Source organism: Canis lupus, unplaced genomic scaffold (assembly GCF_011100685.1).
Source record: "Canis lupus familiaris isolate Mischka breed German Shepherd unplaced genomic scaffold, alternate assembly UU_Cfam_GSD_1.0 chrUn_S94H253, whole genome shotgun sequence".
Lineage (NCBI taxonomy): Eukaryota > Metazoa > Chordata > Mammalia > Carnivora > Canidae > Canis > Canis lupus.
The window spans coordinates 24,724-47,728 of NW_023331917.1; the positions used below are offsets into that span (position 1 = coordinate 24,724).

The 23,005-nt window shown below is 38.6% G+C and overlaps 1 long non-coding RNA gene across 2 annotated transcripts; it reads right to left on the minus strand.

Annotated features, from left to right (window-relative positions):
* Positions 1 to 210: 210 nt before the first annotated feature.
* LOC119879507 lies at positions 211 to 22,566 on the minus strand. 2 transcript variants are annotated; one of them, XR_005387553.1, is made up of 3 exons: positions 22,434 to 22,566; positions 18,795 to 19,001; positions 211 to 318 (listed from the first exon to the last, which is right to left on the minus strand). It is a non-coding gene; the product is annotated as an uncharacterized LOC119879507 (long non-coding RNA). The 2 variants fall into 2 exon arrangements; XR_005387554.1 differs by lacking the exon at positions 211 to 318 and adding an exon at positions 16,437 to 16,545.
* Positions 22,567 to 23,005: the final 439 nt, after the last annotated feature.

A 23,005-nucleotide genomic window follows, 5' to 3' on the forward strand; every position in this document is an offset into this window, starting at 1 on the left:
AGAAAAGAAACTACAGTAGGGCCTTAAAAATCTGCAAATACATCATCCTTTTAAAACCAATCCGTCCTCCACCAAAGTCAAAAGTGCTAGAGCTATTGCTTAAAAGTGTATCAAAGTCCCTCATAGAAAAAAAAAAAAAAAGGGCCCTCATATAGAAATCCTTGGTGGTGGGGGTGGAATTCCATTACATCTCTCCTGATGAACTCCAAACTCACCAATTGTTGATGAATACCAAGGTCAAAATCTTGCTCAAGATTGGTGATCACAGTTGCAATTCCTTTTAAACCAGCCTGTTGAAACTTCTCACTCTGAATCAGTCTGAGGAGAACAATTGATAATGTTGGAAACCAGTAATGTGAGTGCTAGGCTTATACTGATTACTGGTCTTACAGATAAAACTTTAAGTAATGGATAATATAGTGAGTCAAAGAAATAGGGTCTGCTCCTCTGGATTTATTTTGTAATTTTAGCTTAATGACCATTCTCTTCAAATATTTTTAATACATTTAGATAAAAGTGAGGAAGAATAGTTCTTTCATATTACATGCTTATCCTCAAATCATCCTTTTGAGATATGTGTATTACACTTTTATTGTGGTGTTGAATCTCCATCAGGCCATCTCATGACATTTATTTTTTTCTAACTTAACTGCTAACTGATGGCAAGGTCCATGAAAGAAGCCTCAGAGAAGCAGGGCAATCTAAATATTTTACCCCCTTGTGCTTGAACAATTAAATAGAATTTTATTCTGTAGGCTGCTGTAGGAAATGGCAGGCTTAATAGCCTGGGCAATGAGCAGTGGGGTTTACACTTGAGGTAAAGTCCGCTTAAATTTCAAATCAGCTACAATTCAGGACACACATTCCTGAGCAGGTAGGATGGACAAAGCATTGGGATATCGAAGAAACAACGGACTAAATTCTGAGGAGGTTTTCAGATTTTTAAAGGGGATTTTTAAACAAGTAACAAATTGAAACTTTCCCTAAATGTTCAAAACAGAAACCCCCTTATAGTCTTATCTTATGGAGTACATCAGAGATGTGAGCACATACATATCAAAGGTATCCCAAAATGATCTCTAATGGATCACAATTTAGACTACAGTTATGAAACATCACTTTAAGCTTCCCTGGCTTGGTTACTCATGTAACCTGAGCACTAGAAATGTGTTAAGGTTCAGCTATACTATTTTGAATCAGTGGTTCTTGGAAACACACAAGAATAAAACTGTCTATCTATCAGGACTAAGTTGTTTTTAGGTACTTATTTTTTAGTAGATTCACCTTATTAGCATAATCTAGTTTGCTATTTATGCTGGTATATATATTTTTAATATTTTATTTATTTATTCATGAGAGACACAGAGAGAGAGAGAGAGAAGCAGAGACACAGGCAGAGGGAGCAATAGGCTTACACGCAGGGAGCCCAGTGTGGGACTTGATCCTGGGACTCCAAGAACACATCCTGGGCTGAAGGGCAGCGCTAAACCACTAAACCGCTAAACCACTGGGGCTGCCCTATGCTGGTATATTTGACAACTGTAGCTCTGGGTGATAAATAGAGACTGGCATCATTTGTTTTCTGGACCTCCAGCTTGACCAAGTAATGTATCACCATCTCTGCTTTGGTGAATGGCCAAAGGTATGCTTTTGTTCGTTCACTTTTAAAGTTATCCAAAATAAATATGCACTGAAGACTTACTGAGCGTCCTTAAATACATTCATTAGTAGACTGTTTTGCAGCCATTAAATAAGATGATGTAACATTAGCATCAGAAATAAAATCCTTAGGTATAAATCCAACAAAACATTCAAAGAGCTACATGAAGAAAATTACAAAACTCTGTTGATAGAAATCAAAGAAAAACTAAATACATTGAGAGATATTTCGTGCTCATGAGTAGTAAGTCAATAGTGTTAAGATGTTTCTTTTCAACTTGATCTATAGATTCAATGTAATCCCTGTCAAAAATCCCAGCAAGTTATTTTGTGGATATCAACAAATTGATCTGAAAGCTTACATGGAGAGGCAAGAGACCTAGAATAGCTGACACAGTATTGAAGAAGACAAAGTTGCAGGATTGGCACTACCTGACTTTAAGACTTAATACAAACCTACTATAATCAAGGCAGTGTGGTATGACAAGGAATAACAGAGATCAATGGAAAAGAATAGAGAGCCTAGAAATAGACCCACACAAATATACCTTTTACAAACATTAACTCAAAATAGATCATACATCCAAATTTAAAATACAAAACTACAAAATCCCTGGAAGATAATAAATGAAAATATAAAAGACTAGTTTGCCAATGACTTTTAAATACAAACAGCAAAGGCATGACTCATGAAAGGCACAATCCACATTGAAGACAGTATGGCAGGTTGTTTTTCATAAAAATAAACATATTCTTTTCATGCAATGCAGCCATAACATTCATTGGCATCAACCCAAATGAGTTGAAAACTTAGGTCCACAGAAAAAAATTGCACACAAATGTTTATAGCCACCTAGTCATAATTGTCAAAACTTGGAAGCAACTTGGATTTCCTTCAACAGGTGGAAAAACTGTTACATTCATACAATAGAATACTATTTAACTCTAAAAGGAAATGAGCTACCAAACCACATTAAGGCATGGAGAATCCTTAAATGCATATCGCAAAGTGAAAGAGGTCATTGTGAGAAGGTTACAAACTGTGATTCCAACTTTATGATATTCTAGAAAGGACAAAACTATGCAGATGATAAAATAATCGGTGGTGGTCAGGAGTTCATGGGAAGAAGGAATGTGTAGGTTGAATAAAGAGGATCATTAGGACAGAGAAACTACTCCTGATTCTGTAATAGTGAGTACAACACTATACATTTATCAACTCCCTAACGTGTACACCATTATGGGTGATTCCTAATGTAAACTATGATTGAATCATGTGCTAATATTGGTTCATGGATTGTAATAAATGTACATGATATTGTGGGATGTCAAACATGAGGGGGCTGCATGTGTGATAAGGAGAGGGTATGTGGGCTTTGCTCAATTTTTCTTTGACTCTACAACGGTTCTAAAAAAATTAAAGTCTATTACTTAAAAAAAGAATGAGGTAGACTTGCATGACTCCAAAGGGGAAAAAATGAAATCTATTTTCAGGGGAAAAAAAGGCAAATTGCATAATATGCATTATATGAAATGATGTTTCTGTGTGGGTGTCTGTGTATTGAAACATTGTTCTATAAATATACACACAATCATTTTATATGTTCCTGAAAGCATTGAAAGAAAATTAGAAGAATATATACTAGTTAATGGTGGTTATCTATAGGTGGTAACTTAATAATGGGTGATTGCCACATTAGATTTTATCATTTACATCACTAGATGGCTTGTATCAGTGTTTGTTGCCTTTTATTGTCAGAAAAAAAAGCGGAATGATAGGAAAAGAAAACAAGTTTTAAAAATCAAATAATCAGGCAGTTTGAGGAGATGCCTGAATTTTCTCAAGTTGGGGCAGGTGGAATGCTCTGGAATCTTCCTGGTTGGGGCCCAGTTTGTCTGCTGTATGTACCTGCAGTGGTTGTGATCCATGGCTCTGCTCTTAATAAAAACATGTATGTGTTTCCCTCAGGCCCTGATCCTGGGCACCAAACTTTTCTCTTCAGCCCTTACACCCTGTACTGAAAGGGTTTCAAGACCTAAAAGATTCTGGGCTGAACTGATGTCCAGACTCATAGTGACCAGTTGCTTTTTGTGAAGGGTCTCACAGATCCAGCATGGCTAGAGCCATCTCTGCCTCTCTCCTCCTTGTAAGATGTGGGCACATATTCATGGAACCTGCCTCTTATTTCCTGATTGCTCAGGAAATGCAGGGAAATATACAAATGGCCCTAAGGCTCATCTGCATTTCTTGTACAGGACAACACTTCAAGGCGGGGTGCCCCACTCTGCTGTGGTTCCTGTTCTACTGGAAGCCAAGGTCCTATAGCTCCTATCCACAAAATTTAACAACTCCACAATACTGAGGGAACAAAAAAACAGGCAGGCTTATTGCAGGTGGCCCACAAAGAAAAGAGAAGCTATTCTTATTTTCAAGCAATTCACACTTCTGAATGTTTTAAATGTGGAGAGTAGAGAAGACTGGTCATACCTCTCTCCCACTCTCCTTCCCATACTTTCTCCCTTTCTTGCTTTTTCATAAGGTAATTCTTATCTAATTATTTTGTCTGTGCAAAGAACAAAGTTAGAGGTTTAAAGATCTGGTTTCCTGGTTGTTGGCGATTATACCAAGGGAAAGAGAAGAACCTAGAACTTTGACTCCTCTTTACCACTGCCTACCACTATGAGGACCTGTTCCCAGTGTATGGACACACCTCACTATTGGACGGGGTCATGTCAGGAGATATTTTTCAACTTCCTAATAGGCACATGAGATACATGATCAGTAGTTTCTCATCTGCAGAACAGAAACCTGAGCCCTCAGAAATGTCTGGACCGTGCTTTGAAAGCATCCCAGCACACCAAGCCCAATAAGGTTGTTCCTCTAGGCTGGAGATAAAAACACAGATGGAGTGAGGCTGTATCTGGGCTTAGTCATTTGTATTGGCTTTGAGAATTCTACTGAGGCTAAGCAACCACAAGTTTCTGTTTGGTTTATTTTGATTTAACAGTCAACCATATGCTACTGCCTCGAATCAGCCAGTCCCCATAGGTGATAACAGTTTTTATCCATTCCACAAGGGTGACATTGGCCCATGATGGAAGGAGCAGCTGGTTCTTTATAGTGGCAATGCTCTTGGGAGAAGTAGGATGCTTCTTTCAAAAATGATCACTTTCTATATGGGAGAAAATCCCTTTCATCAGCCTGGCTACAGGTTTATGAAGCTACTCCTTTCCAATCATATGATTTTGATAGTCACTAAAGATGAAACAATACATCAAGTAAGTCTCATATCTAATACATTATACTCTCCTTGGAAATACAGGTGTGGGGGCAATTGTTTCTCAGCTGTGATGGCCTAGAAATATTTTATTGTATGGGTCATGATCCATTTCTTAAATTTACCTAACAAAATTCACCTGGAGATTTTTGCAAAAGACACAGATTTCTAAAAAAAAAAAAAAAAAAAAAAAAAAAAAAAAGACACAGATTTCTAGTTCCCCATTTTGATGACTGGTTTATGTCTGTAGAGAGTGGGTATTGACCCCTTAATAATTACACCAGATGACTGACCTCATTATATGGGAGTGGGAGCCTTTGTGCTGCCAGGGCTATGTTCTAAGAAGCAAGGGAGCCCTAGATTATGGTAATGGAAAAAAAATCTGGGTTTCTTTGATTTCCAGCTGGGAGTTCAAGTGCATTGAGTTTCTTCATGACATCAAAGGACAACAACTTCTTGATCCTTGAATTTCCTCGATTTCCTTGATCAAGGAGAGACCACTCAAGCTCTTGGTGAGTCCAATTTGTTATAAGCAAATAAAACAAACCTTGAACCCTTTGTTATTCAGATAAATCACCAGAATAGCATTTTAAATTTGAATTTGTGAGTTGACGACACACATACAAACACCACACACACACACACACACACACCCACAACTCATGTGTTTCAGCTTTCCAGCTCTAAAAAGATCTGATCTATATGTCTTTTAATTCTCATTTAGGAAAAGAAGAATGGGGTGAAGGGATTACTGGGAATAATACTTACACAGGAATCTAGAGGTAACAGCCCTGAAGCTCCTAAAAACTAGGAGATTGAAAATCAGGGATTAGGATGTATTCATTAAGTAAATTATTGTGTATTCATTCAATAGAAATTATGATGCAATCATTATAATGATAACACTTATAAATAAGTGGTAATGGCACGGAAAAGACAACATAATATTCAGTAAGAGAGCAAAACATAGAACCACAGGACCATATGTTGCATAATTTCAACAATTACACATAAACAGATATATATGTAGAAAAACAACCAAAGGATAAGGTATAAAAATATAATTTTATTTTTTAAAATAGATGCGTTAAAAAATTACTTTAATTTTATTCCTTATATTCTTCTCTAGGTCTTTCTTTCTTTCTTTTTTTTTTTTACCAAAATTTCATATATCTCTATTACTCTTCAGAATGAAAAATAATGCAGGTGGTATAAGAGTAATACTTTTTTTTTACAAGTGAAGTAGAATAATTTAAAACCTGTTAAGAAGCATGTGTTTCCAATTATGGCTCTAGGATTTGTGCATTCACACTATGGGTGGTGACATCTGCCATTAATAATAATTAATAACACCTTCCCCCAGAGAACTCCAGGCAAAGTTTTATAACTGATGCCACAAGGATCCCTGATAATGTTCAGAACACTGCACCATATCCTGTTCTATGCGGTCAACCTAGATCAGAACCCCCTAGGCAAGCAAAGGAGCTGAAGAGATGACTTGATAACTAATTAAAAAAAAAAAAAAAAAAAAAACTATGGTGGGACTTTTGGCAGTAGTCTTCAATATACAGAATACTTTGTGACAAAAGTGTATCGTTGAGTCCAGGTGAGATAGAAAATAGAAACCAGCAGGTAAAAGTTACTGGAGGGTTCAGATTTCAACTCAGCCCATGGAAGAATTTTCTAACAATCAGAGCTCCTGAGTGGGCAGATCCCCAGCCAGAGCTCAGTTTGAAGCTGGAGGATCATTTATCCAGGATGCCAGTGAGGGGTGGCTGCTTCAAGCAGACAAAGGCTGTGTGGGTTAGCACATAAGCTTCCTACCCAGATCTGGGACCCTAAGTTCTCAGATTTACAAAATTGGGGTTGTATCTGATCAAGCAAGCAGGACAGGGCATAACTACTCCCATCATACAGAGAAGAAATTTGAAACTTAGATTAACTGAAGGCCCGAAGTCATACAGTTAGAGTGGCAGGACCACAAACTTCAAAGCAGTGCCACGAGCACTGCTGATATACACACTCAAATACCAGGGCAGAGGTACTAAGTCCAGGATACCAATAACGAAAGATTCGGGGCAACAGACCCTTGACAGGTAAACAACAAGGGAAAAATGGCAACTTCCCCTTAACCTCTGGCTTTGGTGACTGGATTACACTCTGCAGAGAGCATCTTCTTTGGTCATCCAACATGTAGTTTGCCAGGAAGAAGAGTCATGGGCTGAAGTCAAAGTCCATCAAAGTTTTGTTGTCTGAGAGACACTCCAACTCTCTCGTGGGGGCTCACGGAGACTCCTCCAGGTCACAGCCCTACTTGTCTTGACTTGGCCTGATGCTGGGGGTGGGAACTGCTGAGCCAGGAAAAGGAAAGACCATGTACTTCCACTTGTATGAAGAAATGCTTGACTCCCTGAGTGAGAACATGAGCCTGCCATAAAGGAAGCAGGAACCTCTGCCTCTGTTTCCAGGAAAAACTGCTACTCACAGCTACAGGTCTCCTGAGGTAATATATAAAACATTCCTGCCAAAGAAACCCCACGGACACAGAAGAAGACTAGGGAGGAGGGGTGATCTTTTCATCCTTAGTTTCTGGCAGTTTGGTCTCTGACAAGAGTTTGTTGTCATTGTTGTTTTTGTTGCTGCTCTGCCACAAAGAGAAATCAGGGTTGGAGGAGAGAAAAAAAATTAGATAAAATAAAACTGGGAGCATTAGACAGGTTTTCTTTTTCTTCAGAGAACTACCGTGGCATTATTACAGTATTAGCAGTATACTCAGCATTCTGATTTCCATGATGGGTTATTGCATTCAAGTGAGGACTAGGAAGGAAAAAATATCAATTAACATTTATTGAGCATGTATGATGTGACAGGTACTCTCTAGAACATTTTCCATGTGTTGGTTCACATCAGCTTCCTGAAGATTGTATGAAGTGCTTATTTAACAGATAAGGAAAGAGGCACAGAGAAGCTTCTACAATCTGTTCAAGGCTTTGGACTAAATTTGCTATTTATTAAATAATAGAGATGAGACTGAAACTTGAGCAGTCTCACTCAGAGCCAAAATTACACTGGTCTGCGGCGATCCTAGCTCAAATGAGGGAATGAAATACTCAGGAAAGGTTATGTGACTTATTCAAAAATCACTCACAAATGAGGGACAAATCAGCACTAAACCTTTAATATTCCAGGATGAGGTCAGATGATCATCCCCTAGCCTAAGAATATCCTGGACCAGTGCTCACAAGTCACGACCACTGGCATTTCATGAAACTTCCTGAACAAATGCCTTAGAAAAGATTGGTGTAGAGATGCCTGGGTGACTCAGTGGTTGAACGCCTCCCTTCAGCCCATGGCATGATCCTGGAGTCCCAGGATCAAGTCCCACATCAGGCTCTCTGCATGGAGTCTGCTTCTCCCATTGCCTGTGTCTCTGCCTCTCTATCTCTGTCTGTCTCTCATGAATAAATAAAATCTTTTTTTTTTTAAAGAAAAGATTGATATATATGTTGAGCCAAACGTTCAGTGGACATCTACAGCGAGGCAGGCCCTAACTAGGCCAGCCATTCTCTAAGTTACAGATCCCTCACAACCAACTTTGTAAACAGTATTTTTACCTCCTTACCTATGGAAACTAAGCACCATATTTGAGGTCACCAGCTAACAGTGGACAAAGAAGCAGCAGGTGTCCTGACTCAGCCCTGACCCCTCCACTCCACATTTCAGTTTACCCCCTCCAATGCAAGAGAGAGTTCTTGAAATAACACAACTTCTAAAACATTTAAATGTGAATCTTATCACTTTGACCTTAACAGAGGCTGATAAAATTTTTTGAAATGTCCTAGCCTTTAATAATTAATTAAATGGAGCTCATAAAGGGGATAAGGCTGGCTCTAGAGTAATGAGATGTTTTACGCTCCCTCATATAATTTTACTGATGTTTGCAGTCACTTTTCATGAAAATAACGTCCTTCAAGGAAGCAAGTTGGCTTCTCTAAGGTTTGGCTTCCATGTTACCTTCTCATAGACTCTGAGGAACTCCAAACCCACAGACTAAGTGAAATTGGTGGAGGGAAGCCTTTCCACAAGGAATTAGAACAGATATATATATCAAAATGAGCCTCTGGAGATTTAATCGATTGAGAGAAACAGAGAGAGAGAGAGAGAGAGAGAGAGAATTAATATGTATCAAATAGCCAATATGATTAGGAATGACTCAGCCAGCCCTTGACCCTTAATGAATTACCAATTTCATGGGGATGGTTTAAGTAAAGTTCTGAAGTCAGCAGTACAAGGAATTCTATAATGCCAAGACAGTGTAAAACAGCAGTCTTTTCAGAAGAATTGGACTGGAACTGGAAGCCAACTATTCATGCTAGCATGGCAAGAGATTCACTAGCAGACACTCTGGGGATACAGAGGTGCCAACTCTTGGGATGACCTCACCATACATTCTGAAATCAAAAATAATACCTCTTGGGATTATGTTGAAGATCATCAGTAAGAGAAAGTCCCTGCCATTACTTTAAAAAACCCTGTAATTTCAATTGTCTATTACTATTAATAGAAACTCACCAATTCAATCAAAAGTCATGCTTTCTACAGAGTCGGTTTAGCGTCTTTCCTAATTAGGTTTCCATCAGCCACGTTCATAACATTCAGGGGGAGTGGAGCATTAAAGTTCATTGTTACGAAGCACTGGCCAAATCACTGACGATCAGTCACATATTCTCTATGCTCTCTACACGTGACTTTGCACCCTCTTAGTCTCCCACATCAAGACTCAATCCTAATCTTTGGTTCTTTCCCGAGATGGATGCTTAAATAAAGGATAACTCGGAGGAAGCAAGATGTGAGAGGAGAAAATCAGCAATGAAGTGGCAGTCTTCATTTTTCGTGCATTTACTAATTCATTACAGATTGAATAAATGAACCTTTTACATCATAAGACATCATATACACTAACGCTTGTTAACAGTATAGGGGATTGACTCAAAGTTTATTGGGGCGGGACAGAAGATTTTGAATGATGCCCAACATTTACCTTTTTAACATAAAAAGCTCTCTGACATCTTATAGTCTTTAATGAGAACTGATTCACATTAGTATATTTCAAGAAAGGGCGGAAAAGCACAAAACTGATTCCACTGGTAGTAGACCCAAGATATAACTGGCTTAGCAATCATGGCTGGAGGTCAGATTATTTACCAATTCTCTTGACATAACTCATTTAAAGTCACAGAGGCCTAGATTCATATATTTTCCTTGACCACTGGAACAAATAATGTATACCTCATTCAGGAAGCTTCAAAAGGATAGTCAGATGATACAGATTCAAGAGTGGCAGCTCACCTCTGTGTTACCATGAAAAGTTAATGAGTTTACAAAGAACCACAGTGGGGTCACTAACCTTGGGGATTGCTTTCCTTATGATAATGCTGGTTGTCTCTGAGCCACACCTTCTCCCTCAGGGAAAGGTCATAGCACAAGTCCTTAATTTTGTTCACAATGGACTTGTAGAAAAACACCTGTGATTTGTATTTGGTGTCCAGGATGGATTTTGTAGGTAACCACATGATATGTTTATTCAGCACACAGACTCAATCAAACAACAGAAAATCCCCCATATCGGAAGGTTCTGTATAGTCACCATTGACTTAAAATCCTGCAGTGAGGAAAGAGCCAGAGGAGACTGCACTCTTGTGAGCAAGTCAGACCAGGTGAAGTCATATGTGCACATACACATACGTAAACACACACACACACACACACACACACACACACAGAGTTATCCTCAGTGGTACTGGGCTTCCCCCACCTAGCAAGGTACAGAGGCAGAGCTCAGCAGACTAGATTAACCTTTCTTCCTCCTTACTGGCAACTCCAAATCCAGTACCCCTAACTTGTCCCCTATCATAACACATATTGCCATCAGGCACTCAGTGGCCATATCTGGAAACCTGTGAGTTACCTTCCTTGTCTCTTTCATTTCCCACCTTCCTTCCTAGATTCCCCATGGTTACTGGTTATATAGCCTAAAATCTGTATCAAATGTTTCCACTTTATCCTACGTCCATTCGTCTTTATAAGTGACCTGCTGATTCTGACCACCATAACTTCCTGCCTGGATTAGCCTTCTAACTGTTCTCCTTACCTCCATTCTAAGAGATTTGTATGTCTAGTTTGCTCCACAACATATTTGCTGAATTCTGAGGATGTACAGGAACACAAAGAGGCAAACCTGCAGTTTTGCCATGCTTAGTAAACAACCTACTAGAAAGAGGCAGAGGTCCAATGCGGGGAACTCATGAAAACCTTAGGAGGCATGGTGAATTGATACTGAGAATCTAAATCGCATTTCATCTGGTGGCACATCTCAATATAGTAAAAGCTAAGTCTGAGGCCCAGCATGGACTGTTGGCAGAAAGCTATGATTCCTTAGCTGACATAAATTAGCAGCCATTTCTGCTTAGTGACAAGGTGGAGGGTTTGGTGGACTTCAAACCATAGCCATTCTCCAATAAAAAAGGTGGTGCTGGGGTTGCTCAGTCGGTTAAGCATCTGCCTTCAACTCAGGTCATGATTCCAGGGTCCTGAGATTGAGCCCCGCATCGGGAAGCAGGGAGCCTGCTTCTCCTCCCTCTGTCATTCCCCCTGTTTGTGCTTTCTGGATCTCTCTTGCTCTTTGTCAATAAATAAATAAAATATTTTAGAAAATAAATTTAAAAAGAAAGGCAGAGAAGAGTATTAGATGGGGTAGAAGACCAATGCTAAGCTAAATATTTGTGAAAACAAACAAACAAACAAACAAACAAACAAAAACCCTGAATTTCTAGCTGTTTTCTGGAGGTGAAGACACCAGAGATACCAGAATCTCAATTGAAAGTCATGGAGAATCACACCATGGTAGCAGGGGCTAGCCAAAAAAGACTGAATCTTACCACATCTGAAACACAGGCAAAACCCATGTCAGCCCTTGGTAAGACTGAGGTGGTCTGTTCTCTACTGATGATCCTAACAGAGGAAAAGGGAAATTTCTCTTTTGGAACCGGAACCATTTGTATTTCCTCAATTATCTTCTATGCCATTTAGCATACAATAGAAGATTGTTGAACATGTGAAGATGGTTGGCACACAGACCTATGATGAAGCCATATAATTAAAATAATATAACATTAACACAAGGAAAAACCAACAAATAGATTAGAGTGGAGAGTCCAGAAACACACTGACAAATATAGTCAGCAAATCTGTGGCAAAGGGCACTCAGCAGAGAATGAGTAAACAATGATCTTATCAATGAGTAATCCTTTGTCAACTGCATAGCTGTAGAGAAGAATCATGATTGTATGTATCTTTACTTTTATATTATACCATACTCAAAAATCTATTCAAGATGAATTACACATCAAAATGTGGCAGATGAATTATTAAATAGTTTGTAAGAAAATATAGGAAAACATTTTTGATGACTGATGCAGACTGTTTCTTTAAAGATTTTATTTATTCATGAGAGACACAGAGAGAGAGAGAGAGAGAGAGAGGCAGAGACACAGGCATAGGGAGAAGCAGGCTCCATGCAGGGAGCCCAATGTGGGACTTCATCTCGGGACTCTGAGATCACACCCTGAGTCGAAGGCAGATCTGAGCCACCCAGGCATCCCGCAGACTGGTTTTCTTAAACCAATCCCTCAAAATTTCTGAGCAGCTATTATTATGCAGGAATAAATTACAATCAAGAACCTCTGTACATTGAGAGACATATCACTAGGATAGTAAAGAGTAAAATCACATATAGGAAAATATACATATATGTGACACATGTCTCAGCAAGATTAGATATATAACAAAAAACTAAAACTAAACTAAAAACTCCCAAACATCAATATGAAAAAGACAGGAAACAGAATAGAATTCAAAAGATTTGAACAAATAATTTGCAAAAAGAGATACTGATATCCAAATGAACAAGTAACTTTAACAGTAATCAGGGAAATACTTATTAAAATAATATTCCATAATCAATGGATATATAAAATTAAAAAGATGTAAAATATTAAGTGTCGGTGTATGTGTAGTAACCAAAACTCTTTTTCACTGCTGATAGAAGTATCAATTGATACAATTACTATGTAAAAAAATTTGGCAGTATCTATTAAAGCTAAACTTTGCTGTCCTCAGAACTGGAGATGGGTCTGTATGCTCACTAAAAAACACAGAAAAGAATGTTTATAGAAGAAGGACTCATATTAATATCAAATTATATAGTTTAAATAATTGAAAAGTAAGTATATTATGGGAGAAATTTGAAAACATAATATTGAACAAAAAAAGATAGGCATAAAAAAAGGACACAGAATTGGATTCCATTTATATAAACTTCATATGAAGTATAAAACCAAGTAAAACCAATCAATGCTATGTAGTCAAAATAGGTTATCCTAGTGGAAGAACTGACTATAAGGGAGTATGAGTCAGGCCTCGGGGAGCTGCTAATGCTCTCCTATTGATCGTAGTGCTCCCTACACAGGTGTTTTCATTTATGAAAATCCTACAAGCAGTGCAGGAATGATGTGGACACTTTTTAATGTATACTTACTTTTAAAAAAAATCCACGGTGAAGAAGAGATGGATGAGAATTACTGGAGAAAAAAAATTTTTACAAAGTCTGATTAAGAGTTAACTTTCTTCTTTAGGAACAGCTCTGAGAAAGCTGGCAAGGTTAAAATCAAGAGGTAAGAATACCTACTTTAGGTACACAAGCCCTCCTCACATCCGTATGTGTAACAGCTTGACTATAGATAATTATGATGTCATTCCCTCTTGCATACCATCACACTCCCCAGGGTAACAATACTGCACTAGCAGAAAATGACAAGAATAATGCACCCCAGCAGCTGTTCTGGTTCAGGCCCCATGCCCAAAATATGACAGAGTCACTCATTCTTCTCTTGTGTAAAAGAAGCCACATAACAAATATCAAGGAGAAAGAAGCTTCATCACAACCATGCTAGTAAAATTCTACTGTAAAGAGATGAGAAAGAAATCTGTTTGGGAGCTCAGATTCTTTGGTTCAGTCAAAGAGATGATGCTCAAAGGGAAGAAGGAAATCAAACACACGGTATTTAAGGACCATTAGACTGAGTCCCAAATGGCAAGGACACAGAGGAGACCAAAAAGGAAGAACGACTAATCACATCCGCTAAAAGTACTAAGAACCACAAGGTAGACCTAGTTCTCATAAAAGGGAGGGCAAAATGGCTATACATAACCTTTTCCCTCCCAACAGTCCCTGGTTGGCAAATCCCTAATCTTGTTTAAAGGCCAGCTCAAATATCAGCTCCTTATAAAGTCACTCCTTCCCTCTCCCGGAGACATTTTTGTCCTCACAGGACTTAGCACAAATCTTGATTATAATTACTATGTACTTATCACTCTAAATTGTATTTTTTTATGCCTGTATAGCAGCTACAGCCTCCACAATATGTAATGTAACCTCCGGGGCAAAGCATCTTAGCAGGTAGCACAGTCATCCAAGATGTTTTAATAGTTTTATTACAAAAGGAATACATACACATGGCAAAAAAATTTCAAAACAACATAGACGAATATGAAAGGGATGGATAAACGTTTCTTCCCCATGATCTAGGTCATCGGTTAGCAAGCTTTTCTTGTAAAGGTCCAGATAGGAAGTATTTTAGGTGCAGTAGGACCTACGGTCACTGTTAGAGCTATTCAACTCTGCTGGTGCAAAAACAGCTATAGATGATGTGTAAAAACAGATGAACGAGATTGTGTTCCAATAAAATTTTACTTTGAAGAGCAAGTAGAAAACCAAATTTGTCACAGGGAACATAGTTTGCCCATCCCTATGCTCAGTGATGAGCTCGTGTCCCAAATTAATGACTGTTAAAGTTCTTATAAAATGTACAGCCTGTTAGTTGAATATATCCTTTAAGCAGTCCCACTAACCAAAATGAAGCTTTTAAAGACTGCAAAAATAGAGGATCCCTGGGTAGCTCAGTGGTTGAGCATCTGCCTTCGGCTCACGGCATGATCCTGGAGTCCCGGGATGAGTCCCACGTCAGGTTACCTGCGTGGAGCCTGCTTCTCCCTCTGTCTGTGTCTCTGCCTCTCTTTCTCTGTGTGTCTCTCATGAGTAAATAAATAAAATCTTTTAAAAAAGACACCAAAAATACACAATAATTGACTTGGTCTTCAAAGAGAAAAAAATTCCTAAATCACTCCCCCCTACCACCACAAAGAACAGGTATATGTGGTTAGGTAGCTACCAACTACCTTTGTGGAATGTCTGAAGAGTCAAAAAATAAAGCAAAGGTATTTAAGTCTTTGGGACCCCCATATCTCCTCAAATGCACAGTTTTCACCAGAAATGAAATTACTAATTCTAGTTTTATGCTCAGATGAGCCTATAAAATTATCTAACCCTTTCAATATCTAAATTATAACATAAGCTCTAATGCTAGGACTTGAAGCTTTTGTGGGCTGCCTAGAAATCTAACCACAAGGTGAGTACTATTTCAAAAGTAAAACCCATTGCAAGGGACACTTGGGTGGCTCAATGGTTGAGTGTCTGCCTTTGGCACAGGGTGTGATAGCGGAGTCCCGGGATCAAATCCCACATCAAGCTCCCTGCTTCTCCCTCTGCCTGTGTCTCTGCCTCTTTCTCTGAATCTCTCATGAATAAATAATAAAATCTTAAAAAAAAATTGCAAGCCAACGGGAAAAAAATTGAAATACCCTTTCTTTGTAACATCAGAAACCACCAGCACATTCTTTCAAACGGGGACTGTGGTGGTGTACTGGTTACCCTTGTGCCCTGCAACGGGGCATATATTTCAGGTCCTTTAGTAGTAAGACATGGTATCTATGGGGAAAAAAATAGAAATTATACCAAAACTTTAAAAAAAAACATAAAACAAAATGAAAAACACCCAACTTATTAGTAAGAAAGGTTCTAGTGGATGTAAGATCAAGTCCCACTCTAGAACTTTTGAAAACTCTGATGAGTTACAAGTTCTCCACTGTCACTGGTTTCCCTCAGTTTCTCACTCTGCCTGTGATTCTCTCCTTGGATCTCTGGGTCTCCATGTTTTGACATAGTCCTGTTCCCTCTCCCTCTCTCTCCCTTCCTCCTGCTCTTCCCTCTCACTCTGGTTCTATCATAGTCTTTGGGATCTTTTCTCTTTGTCTGTCTCTCTGTACCTCAATTGCTGTCTATTCTGTCTTCTCTTTCTCCTTTTGTCTGGTTGCCTTTCATTTAAGCACTTCAATCAGCAAGGTTCTTTTCCATTGCCATGCAAGACCTTCTAATTATTCATATTCCTGGGTGAGGAGTTACAGGTAAAATATGAGTGCTTTACTCACAGTATTCATATGGCTAAGGGTGCATGCATGTGTGTGTGTGTGTGTGTGTGTGTGTGTGCAATATGAATATGTACATGTAGATAAATACATAGATGAGTATCAAGTAATGTCTGAGATTTAAATTGAGATATATGTTTTCTTTGTTGGACTTACAGGTCACCAGAATGTCTAGTATATAGTATACAGTCTTGTTGGTACAAGAACCTCCATATCTGTCTCTTTTCTAAAACAAAAACAAAAACAAAAACAACTGATGAGGAAAGGCCTAGATGCATCGACTATCACACAATCAGAAAAAAAAAAATACAAAGTGATCTCCTTACCACCTTTGTCATCAAAAATATCTACCAACACTAGTAATTAGAGATTTGAGTTTTTTTGGTGAAATCTAGGTGCCTAGAATTAAGTATAATGAAGCTTATAAGGTTAATGATCTTTTTATGTTTGGTTTAAAATATTTTTAAGTAATAAAATTAGCATATATTCATATAAGAAACATCAAAAAACTCAATCTAAATGATACTTAAGATAGTCACAATCAATGATAATATTTGAGTTTTATCTTTCCAAATTCTTTTCACATTTTCTTTCTTTCCGTTTACAAAAAAGTTTACTGAGCCCCTATTATGTACCAGATGCCCTGTTAGATATTTAGAATACACCAGAGAACACAACAGACAAAAATTTTTACCCTCATGGAACTTAAAATCTTACTATTTTAAAAATATATGTATATTTATACATATTTATATATTGCTTTGCTGTGTAAAATTTTAAAATCATTAAATACAGATCTATATAATATGTTTAATGGGTATATAATATTTTATCACACTAATGCACAAGAACATGGGTATTGTTTGCTTTTGTGGACCAAGAAAAGTCCAAAAAAATAAAAACAAACCCAAAAATCACACAAGAATTTAGTATTTACTCTGAGAGAATATTTATTTATTTTAAAAACTTTACTTATTTACTCATGAGAGTAAACTCATGTCTCTCTCTGTGTCTCATGAGAGACATAGAGAGAAAGGCAGAGACATAGGCAAAGGGAGAAGCAGGACCCCTGAAGGGATCCTGATGCAGGACTTGATCCCAGGACCCTAGGATCACGACCTGAGCCAAAGGCAGATGCTCAACCACTGAGCCACCCAGATGCCCCTGAGTATTTATTTATAAATGCTGTGAGGGATATATAGAAAAAAGGAAAAAAAAAAACATTTTTAAAAGATGAATGAGGGTCTCAGCCCTCTAAAACATGAAAATGGACAAGGAAGAGAGTATAATTATAGAAGAAAGATAATATGCATTACACATCTGCTAAGGGGGCATTAGATGTGCTTACTTTAACATGTTATTAATTCAGTGATGACAGCAACAGCAACTACTACTACTACTACTACTACTACTACTACTACTAATGCAGCTAATATTTATTACTATGTGCCAGGTACTGCATTAAGGGCTACCAAGCCATTTAAGATTGTACGAACCCTTTAAGAATATTTTTACATATAAGGAAATAGAGGCATAGAGTCAGTTATTTTCATGAAGTCACAGAGCTAATTAATGATGAAGCAGTATTTCAAACCCAAGAAGTCTGTTTCCAGAGTCTTTGCTACTAATCACTATTATTAGAGTTAAAAAATTGCACCATATTTTATCTTCAGAACACAAATCTTATTTATGTGGATAAACAAGAAAGATGGTACCAAAAACTCATTTCCATTTTACAAACTACAAAGTGTTTATTTCCAGAGAAAGGTATTGTATTTCCTCTTTCTGACATCTTATACATGCATCATCACCTCTCCTCCAGCCTGCTTCAGAGGGTTGTACCCCAATATTTCAGATTCTTTTGAGAAGTTATAGATAGCTGTGGACTTCAACTTTTTCCAAAAAAAAAAAAAATGCTCATATACACGCAATGTGTAGGCAATCTCAGAAAGTTCATGGGCTCTGAAGCCTTACAGAAGAATTCCCTAGGGAAATATTTTTCAAACTTTAGTGTTACTAAGAATCACCTAGGGGATTATTAAAACATCAATAACCCTGCTCACTCTTCTGCCCCCATCAACAGAATAAATACTAATTCCAGAGGCTACATTTACTTAAAACACCCCAGGTTATTTTAAATGTGGGGGGCAGAGGACCATCTCTGAATGTAGTTTCAGTTGCCAGTTGGAGAACCCAAGGCTGCTCAGTTCAAAATCCCTCTATCTACCCAGAGCTAGTCAGGTAGAGATTAGAGGCAGCATTTCCAAACCCGAGTGACAAAAACCCTTCCCTTGATTCTAATCGAGAGAAAGAAGTGAAGAAATAAGCAAAAGACCTTTGACTTTCCAAACAGGCAAGCCCTGGATCAGATGACTAATAAGTTTGGGTTCCCATCTCCTCTCTCATTCTAATTAGAGAAAATGACTAGAGCCGTCAAGCCTTTGGCTCATGAGTACAGTATGATCAGACAATTACCTGATAGCATGCCTGATGTTAGAGTGAGTATCCACACTGTCCATGCTGTCTCTCTAAGGTCAGTAGCCAGCAGGAAGAAATCAAATGCCAGCTTCCACACGTTCATCCTTCCTGGAGAACAAGCTGGAGATGACATTTTAGTGATGCTACAGGAGTCATTCACAGGAATGGGTGGGCATCATGAAAAGAATAAAAGAGGCCAGTAACCTGAGAACAGAGTAACATGGAAAGGGGCACAATTAGAATCTTCTGTTCATGCCAAGGGCTCCCCTACCATCACTTGAACTGGCTTAGGAATTCCTCTTTAAGAAACTTCAGCATGAACCCAATACACAAGGGCAGTGTGACAGTAGAAAGAGCTTTGGAGTCAAAGTCAAAGCAAAACTCAAATTGCTGATCTGTCGCCTTTTGGCTAGATAATTTGTGGCGGCTTTCTTAACCTCTCTGGAGGCAGAGCTGGGGCTGGACTTGGGTCCCTCAACTCTGACCTCAAAACTCAGCATTTCTTGGTAGCTGGACCCCTATGCCTCTTGAGTAGTAGATCTTACAGACATGTGGAAGAAACACATTTACCAAAAGAGAGACTCAACCAGGAAGACTGGTGAAGACTGAACCAAACCAGTCTATGCCAAGGTGGACCACAGTGCTGACCTGACCTTTCACTAACTTTTTTCCTCACTATAACACTAAAAAAATCACACCAAAGGGTGGAGATTTGACGTGCTCATGAGACATGCAGTGCATGATGAAGCATGTTCCACCCACTGTGCCTGCATGCCTCATTTCCTGTATCTCCCCCCCTACATACTTAGACATCACTCCTTTGCCACCTCAGGCTCTTTAGAAACATGCCTCAAATTGGGCTCCCTGTGAGGAGCCTGCTTCTCCCTCTGCCTATGTCTCTGCCTCTCTCTGCGCCTCTCATAAATAAATTAAAAAAAAAATCCTTGACCAGATTTTGGGATGCCTGGTGGCTCAGTGGTTAAGCTTCTGCCTTTGGCTCAGGTCGTGATCCTGGAGTCCTGGGATTGAGTCCCACATCGGGCTCCCTGCATGGAGCCTGCTTCTCCCTCTGCCTATATCTCTGCCTCCCTCTGTGTGTCTCTCTTGAATAAATAAAATCTTTAAAAAAAGAAACATGCCTCACCTTCTGTTCTGAGAGCCAGCCTGAAGGATCCTTTCCTTTGTTTTTCTCACATGTGCTTGAGCATAAGCCCCAAAAGCCTTGCCTGGAACTCCCATTTGTCCTCTAGTAAATTTCTGCTCAAGGACCCCAGTCATTAATACTCCACTCAGTTTCCACAGTGTTAGAATGGGGATAATTCCTACTTCAGAGGGTTGTTGTAAGGATTAAATTAAATAACATAGTGATGATATTTTGCAAATGTTCTTATAGAGGGTTGCTCAAAAGATATGGTGACTTTTTTTTTTTTAGATATGGTGACTTTTATTACTGTTGTTAAAGGTCAGCTTCTGAAATATCATACTATAGAGCGTATCAGGGTGGAGTAGAATCATTACTCTAGTGTTCAGCAAACTCCCCTCTGCCTTGTCTCCAACCCCCAGCCTCAATCAGATACAAGAAGAGCAAAGGGAGCCATTGATGACTGATTTATAATTGTCAGCATAAAACATAACACTTCTATCATGAGGCAATGACATCTGACTTGAAGTAAATCTTAATAGTTCCCTCAATGGCCACTTCATAAGGCCAGTAATGACCCCTCAATCACCCTGAATCAGACAATTTGTTCTGAAGCCCAGCACATATCACCTGTATCAGTTCTCCTGGACCCCAGGAGCCCTGTGCCCAATCCCAATGGTACTCCCTGATGTGCAGGAATGCTGGCTTCAGCCAAAACATAACTCTGTCCCCAGCCCATGGCAAAAAGGCCTGAGCAAGTCCAGATATCAGTGGAATTCTGCATCCTAAATTTTAGTCTCCCCTTCTTCCAACACCTTACATGTAAACCACACTGCTAGACCAGCCATCTCTCAGCTTCATCTCCCACAAAATGTCGGTAATCATATCTGTCCTTCTTATCTCTTAGGACTATGATGATAATAAAACTGAAGAAACATGACAAAATTCTTCAAAGTGAAGCATTTTGAATAGTAAAAAGGCATATTACTGATCTAAGGTAGTAGAAAAATATTCAGTAGATCTCAGCAGAAGCAGAGACAAGACAGCTTTGATGTATATGTAAAAACTACGTAGTTTCCTATAAGAGCATCCAGGTCCTTTTATCTCTATCAGAATTTTAGAATAATGCCTGTTCTTTCAGTATGAACCTTGAATAGTAAGATTTCACTTTTGTTGCCAAGCTTTTAACCATTGCATCTATAGGGGCCAAGAGCAGGCTACCCCCAAATGTGCTACTTTGGCCTATTCATCAATAGGCCAAAATATTCATTCATTCATTCATCAATATTCATTTTAAATAAATGTCACTTACGAGACAGCCATTGCAAAAATAACGCTCTGATCGCCCCTGCCTCTCAACCTGTCTTAGACTCCAGAAAGCAAGAAATCAATCTCCCAAGTGAAAAGTTCCTTCCCTGTAATACGGGTAAAGAGAATCTTTGCTCTGTAAGAAATCTGAGCCAGGGAGACTATATAAACAACCCTTGTTACTTTTTTATTCTTTTATTTTCCCAGCCCAAATTCTGTTTAGAATTCCTTACCAATTGTAGCTCCCAAAGTTACATTTTCTCATCCTGTCAATTCCTCATAGATTTATTGTCTCTTTGTCGAAAAAAGTGTAAAAACCTCCTGAGCTGGTCATTTCTTGAAGTCTTAATTTCATTATTGTGCCTCTGTGTGCACTTTAGTTTGTTTTTTTGTTTGTTGTTTGTTTTTGTTTTTCATCTGTCTCATGCCAATTTAATTCCCAAACCAACTGGAAGGAGCTTAGAAGAAACAAGGAAACTTCTTCCTCTCCTAGACATGTATCTGATGTAAGCAGAATCTACACTCTGCAGTGGCTGGCACATTCTGAGGAGTCTGGTTCCTCCTCACATTGCTCCTCCAAAGCTCTTCCAGGCTCTCACTTTTGGCTGCTGCAGGGATGATGTCTGGCCAGTATGCCTTTGGAGACACAGATGCATCCTTCACACTTTCAAGAGGTATGCGACAATGATCAAGATACACATAAAGAAAAGCCATAGTATTTGTATATAAATTTAAAGACATAAGGCAAAGTGGCATTTTGGGGAGCCTGGCTCAGGATGTCTCTGATAGAGTTTACTAAATAAAAGACAATCTTTGTTTTGAAAACAAGTCAGGATAAAAAGAAGCTATGACATCCAAGATGAGATTTAAATGTGCAAATAAGGGCAATGATATCTTTAAGGGATGGCGTGGGGTTTTTTTGTTTGTTTGTTTTTGTTTTCAGGGGGCATGAATTTTCAATTTCTCATTGGGCATGCAATATATCCTTAATCGTTCAAACCTGATGTCATATATTAAGGGATTTCCTCTCTACACGTGCTCTTGCAGTTCTTTTGCCTAACATGAACTGTGGCCACCTCAAAATTCCCCTTTTAAAGTTCTCACTACTATTATTCCTTGTTCAAATTAAGCACCACCCTTGTCAAAAAGCCTTCTTAACCATCCCTACCAGAAGGTTCCCACCTCACCTTTAGTCCTCTAGAAGTTCTCCCATGAGAAGACGTGCATCTTCTACTGCCTCATGTGAATTCGTTCATGACTTTTTATACCATGCTACTCACACCTCTCTATCAGTGCCTGGAACAACTTAGGTTCTCAGCGATATCTGTAGAATGAAAAGTTAATAAGATTATTTGCATAAAGCTGTTAGTGTTGTCCCTGGCACATAGTACTACTTAAATGTTAGCAATTATTCATATAAATAAGAAAACACTCCACGCATTTTTGTGCCCAAATCTATGGTTTCGTGTCTAATTCTATTCTATTCATATCCTTTTTCTTTAAAAGATATGAATCTTCCTGAGTCTTTTAAAAAAGTTTTTATTTAAATTCCAGTTAGTTAACTTACAGTATAATATTGATTTCAAGTGTACAATATAGTGATTCATCACTTCTATACAATACCTGGTGCTCATCAGAACAAGTGCCTTCCTTAATCCCCATCACTTATTTAACCCATCCCCCACCCCACCCCCAAAGTCAATATTTAATTATCTTTGATAGAAGGTATCAGCAAATTCCAAAAAGAAGTATAATTTCT